The 9614-nt window shown below is 49.7% G+C and overlaps 1 long non-coding RNA gene across 1 annotated transcript; it reads right to left on the reverse strand.

Moving 5' to 3' along the window:
* Positions 1-209: 209 nt before the first annotated feature.
* Positions 210-7379, reverse strand: LOC114431207 (uncharacterized). Its single transcript, XR_003670055.1, has 3 exons — positions 6742-7379; positions 2958-3084; positions 210-708 (listed from the first exon to the last, which is right to left on the reverse strand). It is a non-coding gene; the product is annotated as an uncharacterized LOC114431207 (long non-coding RNA).
* Between the last annotated feature and the right edge of the window lie 2235 nt (positions 7380-9614).

The raw sequence follows: 9614 nt of genomic DNA on the forward strand, positions 1-9614 counted from the left end.
GAGAGAGACAGAGAGAGGGAGGGAGGGAGGGAGGGAGAGAGAGAGACAGAGAGAGAGAGAGAGAGAGAGAGAGAGAGAGAGAGAGAGAGAGAGAGAGAGAGAGAGGAGCAAACATGCAGCAGATGAAACAGTGAGTATATTGTAATGATATCTATATATCATCAGTCCATAAATAGGAAAGATGAGCAGCAGGGGCTGATAAGGTCCATGAGCATGTATACACATATACATATGTTTGCATAACAACCTACACACATACATTTTCTAATACACACAGACACCACATGTAAAGGCACTACACTGTACACATGTTTCAACAACAACAACAAACCTGTGGTGGTGCTGACTACTAACATGTTGCCTACACAATCACACACACACACACATTACAACTACTGCCTACACAGCTCTAACAAACACACTTCCTAACCAGCACACACTCACTCAAGTGACACATGCACACACACACACACACACACACACACGCACACACAACCTCCACACTCAACACACACTCTGACCCAGACTCTACAATACACACAAGTAGCCTGGCTTCATCTGCTCTATGCTTTCACCTCCCCATGGCAGCACCTCCTCCTGACCTCTGCCGTGCTCCTCCTGGCCCCTCCTCTCCTCCTCGACGGGCGTGACCTCGGATCCATCCGCTGTGCTCTCTGGACGTCCCCACTGTGACGCCCCTTCTGTCACCTGAAAGGACCACAGACACGCATCGATAAAGACAAAGACACATCGACAGGACGCACGTCTTTCACCACATCTCTGCCACGCTCACAAACACACTGACCAGCTGAAACTCAAAGTGACAGCAGCCATCGATAATCCTGGCTCTCTCATCTCGTACCCTCTCACAGGTAAGAGTTATACATAAGCAACACAGACAACACATCCACGTCAACACTAAAGCTGGATCCGTACTCCGCCAGAACACGCAACTCGCTCCTCACTGCCAGCGTCACTCCCACAAAATGACCTCGTTTCTCTCTCGGACACGTGGCCCGGGCAGAACTTTTTCTCGGTGCTGTGCAGCGACCGTGCTGTGATTGGTCAGAATTTATTGTGGCCATGATGAATGTGGAGAAGCCGAGAGCTTCTTCGGGTGCACGACGCACAGACAGAGGGAGGAAGCGCAGCGACCGTGGACAGTTTAGATGAGCGGCTGCCAAACGGCTTCTGGAAGGAGAAACACGGCGCACAGAGAGTCTGTCCGCAAGGTGGCGATAAAAACTAATCCCGGTAATGATCACGGTGTTACAGTGGCTGGACGCACATTAAACACCGCCAGACGGGATGTATTATTGCAGACGCTCATCCGCACGTTCACACAGACCAGAGGTCTGCTGCACTGATCTTCTATCTGTTGTCAGCTGTGCGCCCTCTTCCCTGAACGCCAGGTAACCACGACTGTGCTCGCAGTTCACAACACAACTGCATTGTCAGCCTTTTATCTGTGACGTGCCCTGTGTACGAGCCGTATGAGGAGTTCTGCACACACACCTCTCACGCGCTATGGTACCTCCGTGCCGGAACGGTATGGAACGGCAGTAACCGTTCGACTGTCTCGCTCGCGTCACGGCCGGCCCCCTCCCCCTTTCCTGCTAAAAGCTGTGGAGAGCAGAGACTCCTTCGCACAAGTCAGGACGATGACAAACCTACAAACCGTTACAGGCCTTACGCTGTTTGGTCGGCCACGCGGGCGTACGAGCTCGCCTTCCCGACAACACGCCTCCTTCACGCAGCAGCTCATCGCAAAAGGCACGCGCTCAAAGGAGGCCTGCCCGCAGCACACACACTAACAACACACAAACCTCCCACAGAACATCACACGGAGCACGTCGTCTACGCTCCGCATGGACGCACGCTATGCCGCCGACGCTGACGACACCCAAAGTGACCCTCCTCGTTCACCGTCGACCTCACCGCCTACAGGATGTTCAAGACGTGCGCCCTGCTAAACAACGCTCTCCCGCGCTCTGACGTTCCCTCTTCTGTCATCCTCTCATCCTCCGTCCTCCTCGTGTGACAGACGCACACATATACACGGTGCGTGCTTCACAATTATCAAAATGTTTACCATCCTTCTTCAATTGGACTCCATGACACATATCAGGACTTAAACGACACTCATCTATCAAACTGGGCTGTCATCAAACAACATCTAGGACAACCTGGGTCAAAGGGTCACGCCACCGTCTCCGATGGAGGACGTTCGCACTGGAGAAAGTCGTTCCAGCTCCGTGTCGCGGCCCGTGAACCGGAAGTAGCGTGTCGCTAGCCGGATTCGCTAGCCACATTTGTGTTCACACCTGAGCCACATTTGAGCCAATCCGGCTAGATCCGCCTCTCGTGGGTGGGTCTAGCCGGAATGAAATCAAACTGGATGCTGCCGGATTCGAGGTGTTTACGCTCAGAAAAAAAACATCTGGATAGGCCCAAATCCCGCTCCCGGGGTATTAGTGAACCGTTCCACCCCTACTTCCTAGCAGGCTTCGCTCCCGTTCAAACCCTAACGACGACCCACCGACTAGTCCTGCGCATCTCCCTCTCGCACCTGGAGAATAAAGACTCCTACATCAGGATGCTCCGCATTCAAGACCTCTCAGACTACACCCGGTCCTCTGTGACTGACAGGCCTCAGTCTGTCAGGATGGGAAACAGGACTTCAGCCAGTATCCTAACAAACGTTGGCACACCGCAAGGCTGTGTCCTCGGTCCCATCCTCTACACCCTGTTCACCCATGAGTGCGTGGCCTCCCACACAGACAACATCATCCTGAAGTTTGCAGGCGACCGTCTTGAATCTTGAACATATGTAACATACAACAATACTAATCGTAACACTACATCAAACTTGTGTGGTGCTTTTTAGGACACTCAAAGACAACACGCACCCTGCAGGGTTCCCCTTCACCCAACAGATCCACTATACATGTACTCACATCTGTGCACTGCCTTCTGCTTTTCTTCAGCCACCGCTGCTGCCTCCTGATGTCAGAGGTCCTCCTGAGCCCCGCCGGGCTCATCGTGTCCTCTTCTCGCCTCCTCGTGTCTCCTGCTGTTCCGCCGCTGTGACAAACGCACAAAGACGTGTGATCGGAAACCAATATGAACCGCTGTCTGAGCTGACTGTAAACACACTGCAGTCGATAAAAACAAGAAGCACAGAATACAACGTGCGGCGCAAGTGGACCGCTCCCCCAGGTCAGGTTCTACATGCGGGTGCAGTTAATACCAAGAGGGGCCAATCGGAGCTGTTCCAAAAATCTGGAAGCACAAACACACATTCAGCCACCTGCTCCTCCACCCAAATTATGTGTCATGAGGAAGGAAAAGAAAGCCACAGACACCCACAACCTGTCTCAGACCACACACAGGACAAAGGTTGTAGTAGATTACATTTAGCGCTCCCGAATGTTACGTCTTTGGCAGCCAAATGATTTGGAATTCGTCGCTTTATACAAAGGCATTTTAGGTGACGCTTGGTTGTAACCCTAACCCTAACCTGTGCGCTGTTCACCCGCACTTTTGTACCGTCGCCAACCCTGCCCACGGCTCCTGTTGACGACCTCGTAAGCACTTTCACTTGCGACCTTGGAGACATGCTGCACTGGTTAAAACTCAAACCAAACCAAAAAGGGCAAAAACTATGCTCCGATCCTAAAACCATCCTATTTCTCAGACAGGAGCGACAATGCTCACACATTGTTCTCTCTTATAGACACGCTGACAAACCCAGGAGCATCGGTCCCACCTGAACTGCTGTCTGAAAAATCATGCGATGAATTTGCATCATTTCTCACACAGGCTACAAGCTGCAGGCTAAAGTGACCCAAATCCGATTTTTTGGCACGAATGTGACCTGTATCTGATACAGCTCCATTCTGATGGATTTCTGATGCTCTTTTTGTTACATTAGTGTAACTTCTCTTTACAATCAGCAAACGATTAGTTCGGCAGTTTCGCTTTAAAACAAACAATATGAATCGTCTGTGGAAGCTATAAAAAAACATCGGCCGATCCTCCGAGGCGCCCCTGTGCAGAGTATTGGCTGGTTGTCGCTCTCTTCCTGCCCTGCGTGCACCAGAGACTGGTTGGGAGGCGTGGCTTCGGGGTGAGCTCCGACACAAAGGGGCGTGTGTTTACTTTCCAAATCTGGCTGACTCTCGCTGAGTTTTCGAATTCGCCTACCCTACCTTTAACACAACCAACAGGCACCAAAGTTCACCACAACTACCTCTGCAAACACAGTCAAAGGCATAGGGCCTGGCAAAAACACTCCGCTATGAGCCGACACCTCGACACACACTCAAAGGACGAGTACTGACACGTACAAACCTCCCACACAACATAAGACACACCACAATCGACACGCACTCTGCACACCTGCTACTACTCCTATGCTCCATATGGACGCCTCTGTCTGCTATCTTGCAGGACTCTCACCTGACACTAGGGGTCAAAATGTTATGTCACGATTCTTTAATCGTAAAATCACAATCTCGATTTTAATCACAATTTGTTTTTACATTGACGCTAATTTGCATGTTTCTGTGTTGAGACTTAAGTAACTCCTAAAGTTCAATGTGATTTAGAACAAATGATCAAACTTTAATGGGAATCATATCTAAGGACAAACGGAGCTGCTGCTGTCACCTCTGTCCACCGTTTACTAGAGTCCTCATGTGGAGCCTCTTCATCAAATGCCTGCGTTATTGTTTTGGTGACGTCATCAGCTGCTGCCTCTGTCTGCATCTGATGTACACACACGGCCCTCCCACTGCACACACACACACACACACGCCCGTTCTAGTAGATTGCCGATTCCTTCAAATCCTTCACGATCATTTATCGTCAAATCGCACACCCCTACCTGAAACCCACAATCGATCCCCTTTGACTGTTCCCAAAACACAATGTTCACATACAAGCGCATACTCGACAACTCAATAAATGCACAACAGCCACAACTCACACTGCAGCTACAACTACCAAACACACATCAACAACACAACATCATTACCCAGCACCACCTAATAATAATAATAATATTGCAGTTTTCTGCTCTGTTGGGCAGGCACTCAAAGCGCTTACATTGAGATGCATTATTCTTTCACACCACATTCGCACAGTGGCAGTGGTGAGCTACCAGTGGTAGCCACAGCTCCAGGGGGAGACTGACGGAGACGTGGCTGCCAAGGTGCGCCTACGGCCTCTCCGACCACCGCCGATTCATTCGTACGCATTCACGCACCAGTGAGTGCACTGGAGGCAATGCGGGTAAAGTGCCTTGCCCGAGGACACGCAACGATGACTAGGGAGGAGCTGGGGTCGAACCGCTGACCTTCCGGTTATTGGACAACCCTGCTCTACCACTGAGCCACTGCTGCCCTAATACCTAATGCCCTTATGAGCATGCTCTAAAACACCAAATGCAGAAATCACACACCAACTAAATGCACTTCTTATGTTACCGGCACCTGCACGAGCCACCGCTAGTAACACAACAAATACTATGACACCGACATCTATGACGCTCAAAGCAACCGTCCTCATTCACCAACAACCACATCAGCAGCTACACATGGTGAACACATGCCGCCTATTAAACGACACACACGACAGATCAGACTTACTCAGCAGTTCACCTTCACCTCAAACACAGCGCTCATTCCTTTAAGGTATGCTCACATTCACACCACACATGGTTTGGAAGACATGAGACTGCTGATGTCCACATATACAGGTCTTTTGGAAGGAGGTTTCCACCATCATTTCAAAGTCGCTCGGTTTTTCCACTACAACACGTGTGTCTCTACCTGTTGGGATGAGCGCAGCAGACACATACCTATTGAAGGTTTTCATGGCTGCCAGTAAAAAAAAAGCCTGTCCTGCTGCTGACCACTGTGTTCATATTGTGAACCAAATACACTCACAGAAGGAAACTGGAGAGAAACGATGCAGAAAGTGTGTTCAGCTCTCGCAACTGATATTTCTTCTCATACTGTATTACATGTCTCACTTCCCAAACTCTTAGTTAGTTCCACTTGTATTGTTGTCTCTCTATGTTCCCACCGACAAAAATGACCAAAATAAAACGTTTTTAAAAAAAGAACATAAAAGTAAAATGAGTCTGTTCTGTTATGTTGTTCTGTTAATAACACATTTAAAAAACCTCCTTCCTCATGTCCTGTCACCGTTACTGCTGTCATGCATGACGTCACGCACACTACAGACAGTGGGCACTTCTGCACATGCTCAATAAAGGCCTGCAGCCTGGAACAGTGGCTTCATGCTGGAGACACGATGCAGTTCATCTAGATCAGAGTGATTACAGTGACGACACAGTGACGACACAGCCACGGGCTCAGGCCACCTGCTCCATAAATCACTTCATCCTCACACAGGAGAGCATCCGTCAGTCAGACACTCTGCGCAGGCGCAGCGTCAACATGTTTAAGTTTACAGCGCTATGACAACTGCTGCATCTGTAACATCTGTATGAAAGCACGAGCCGATTCAAATCCATCACACCTCAGGAGAAGCGGTACCGACCCGACCCACTCCACGTGTTTCCACCACAATGTTTACATCCTACTGTACAGACTACTGTGGCCACGTGGTTCTGACTGACAGCTCGCAGAACACACGTCTCATCACTGCACCCCCACAAGCACAACACGCACTGTCCGACCCAAACAGCACCTTTGTGGATCCACTACTCACCGAGCCCGGCTGGAAAGCTGGTCCTCTGGACCGACCCCGGCGCGTCTCCTGCCGTTTTCTCCACACTCCCACAACCTGGTTCTGTGGAGTCCAGCACGAACACAACACGCTCTGCTCCGTATCACGCCGTGGACCCGTTCCTTAGCGGGCGGGTGTTTGTGGACCCGGCGGATCCAGTTAGCCGCATAGCCGCTAATGCTAACTCCCGGTAGCTTCTGCTTCTACAGGCGGCACCGCCAGCGTCAGCGCCGAGTCCCCCGTGGAGAAGCACATGTCTCCCACAGTGGACTGTGTCCCGCGCGGCTCCGGGTCCGTCCACAGCGCGTGTTATTGTCCGTTAGCTCCGGAACGTCCAGCATGCGCGTGCAGCAGCGGCGCGGCGTGTGACAACAACAGTCACGTGGTCTACGGGTAGTCATTCGGACCAAACCGGCCTCCGAGCGCAGACCTGTATCATCTGGCTTCGGAACATCCGCTCACTGAGGCCTCGTCCACACGACGCGGCCGGTCGGAACCAGAACATCTGAACCCGGCTCCCTTGATATCACGGACAAACCACGACCACACGTTTCTGTGTTTACACGAGATTCTTCTGAAACGATGACGACATAGCTCCACCTCTCCCCTAACACGCATGCGCTCACTCCGACCACAACAACAATGGCGACCTACGGTGGTCCTACTTCTTCCTCGTCTTATTTTACTGCAGCTGGCGCCGCAACGTTGCGTTACTGCCCCCTGCTGGATTCGTTAGCCTACATTGTTTATACTCTGTGTTTCTCAGCGTCTTCACTGTAACTTCTCTGTCCTCCAGTCAACACTGCTGTTTGACCTTTATCTATAACAGAAGAGTTACAGTTCAGGATGAATACAGTGCAAAAACATGAATGGTCCGATTGAACGTTGTTGTAAAGAATCAGAATCAGAACCAGAAATGCTTTATTGATCCCAGGGGGAAAGTGCTTTCATTCCAGGTGCTCCGTGTATACTCAAAAAAACAGGTGGAAATATAAAATAAGGTAAAGTAGTAAGAGTAAATAAAACCTAATAAATTCTAGACATTAATAAACATTCAAGTAAACTCCAGGAAGTGAAGACTGAAGTCATGTATAATACAACTAACACTGTGTGCAGTGAAATCTTGTCTACAATAAATCCAATATGCAAATAATTACAAGACAGTGTGTTAGATCTGACCTCAGAGGGAGGAGTTCAGTTTGATGGTCACAGATGTTAAAGGACCGGAGCCTCCTCAGAACACACAGGTGGCTCTGGCTCAGGGTTAGATATAGGTTTGATTTTGAATATTTGATCCGTGGTATGATTTTTCAAACAGGTTGTTGTGTAGAATTCACCAAAGCCCAACAACGCAAATATCTTCCTTTTTTCCTGGAAAACTCCGTTATGTCTTCGTTGTCCTCCCAGCTGCCGCTCGGTTCTGCTTCTCATCCATCTGCAGCGGCGGACGTGGAAGGCTTCTGGTTCTAAAATCAACTTAATGAATCTGCAGTTTGACTTCAAGTCCACACAGATCACAGCACTAAAACAGAACGACTTTGCTGTCAGCCATGTGACGTGTTCCACTTTGTCTTTGATTTTGGGCTCGTTTCAGCAGTGTGCCGCAGAGGTCTGAGAGTTCTGATTAGAAGTTCTTTCTAAATCCCCCACAGATCAGCCTTGAAGCTTTTCATCGAGCTCTTTCTCTTTGCTCACACCTGCTGAATGAGACACATGCTCATTTACTTTGGACTTGTAATAGAATAATTTAGAGTTTATCCAACACAACAAACAGCCTAGCTTAGCACTAACGCTGGAAGGAGAGATACTGTTTGCTCAGCCTGGCTGGAAGCACAAATACAGGAAGTAGCACAATGACTGCAAGCAGGGAGAAACTGATGAGGCCCCGTTCACACTGGAGGAAGTCATCCAGCAGATCAACGTGCAGGCTGTGATGGAGGCTTCTATACACACAGCAGCCCTGCTGACTCTCAGTCTTCCGCTCTGATTGGACTGAGGGCGGAGTAGAGCCTGTGCTGACTCACTGCACCGCCTGCTGGTTCGGTGTGTTATTACATGGTTACATGGTGCTCCTGTTCACCTTTAAATCAGCTGTGGGGGTGTTTTTCTGTTGACAGGAAAGTCCGGACTCTCGCTTTCAGTTAGAGGAAAAACACTGCAGCGGTTTCAGTGCACAGGACGGAGGCCTCTGAGACTGAACCGCCAGGCGGAGGGGGGGTTTACAGCAGGAGGAAGAGTGACACCGGAAAACAGGATTTGAAAGGACCGCCCTGCTTTCACTGACAGACCTCACAGGCTCCCTGCAGGTCACACGAGCAGGCCCCCTGGTGGCCGAGGCCCAGTATGACAGAGGACATTTGGCATGATTTTAAACACTGTCAATAGACGCCATGTGCAGTCTGTGTTCAGAGAGTTTTCTAGAGCTGCAGCTGATGATTGTTTCATTATTGATTGATTGCCTGTGATTAATCAATCAGTGTATTCTGACATTTGATGGACAAACAGTGGACAACGTCCTGAAAAGCTTCAAACTTCCGTTCATTGATCGTTGTTGCAGCTTGTAGAGCAGATGATGAGGATGTAGATGATCACTCTGTGTGTCTGTGATGACCTCATCGCCCTTCATCAGACTTTACAAATAGGCGGGACGGGATGCAGAAACATGGAGGATACAGCAGAAGCATGTCCTGACTGGCTGTCCACATACATTTGACCATATTTACTGTGTGTCAGGACCTGAATGTTCTGGACGTGTTCTGCTTATGTGTGTCGGTGTCAGGTTCTGAACATTCATGTTCTGCACTGCTGAATAGTTTTTTTGTGTTGTTGTTTTTATCAAACCAACGTGGCCTTTA

The sequence above is a fragment of the Parambassis ranga genome, unplaced genomic scaffold (assembly GCF_900634625.1).
Source record: "Parambassis ranga unplaced genomic scaffold, fParRan2.1 scaffold_61_arrow_ctg1, whole genome shotgun sequence".
In the NCBI taxonomy this organism is placed as follows: Eukaryota; Metazoa; Chordata; class Actinopteri; family Ambassidae; genus Parambassis; species Parambassis ranga.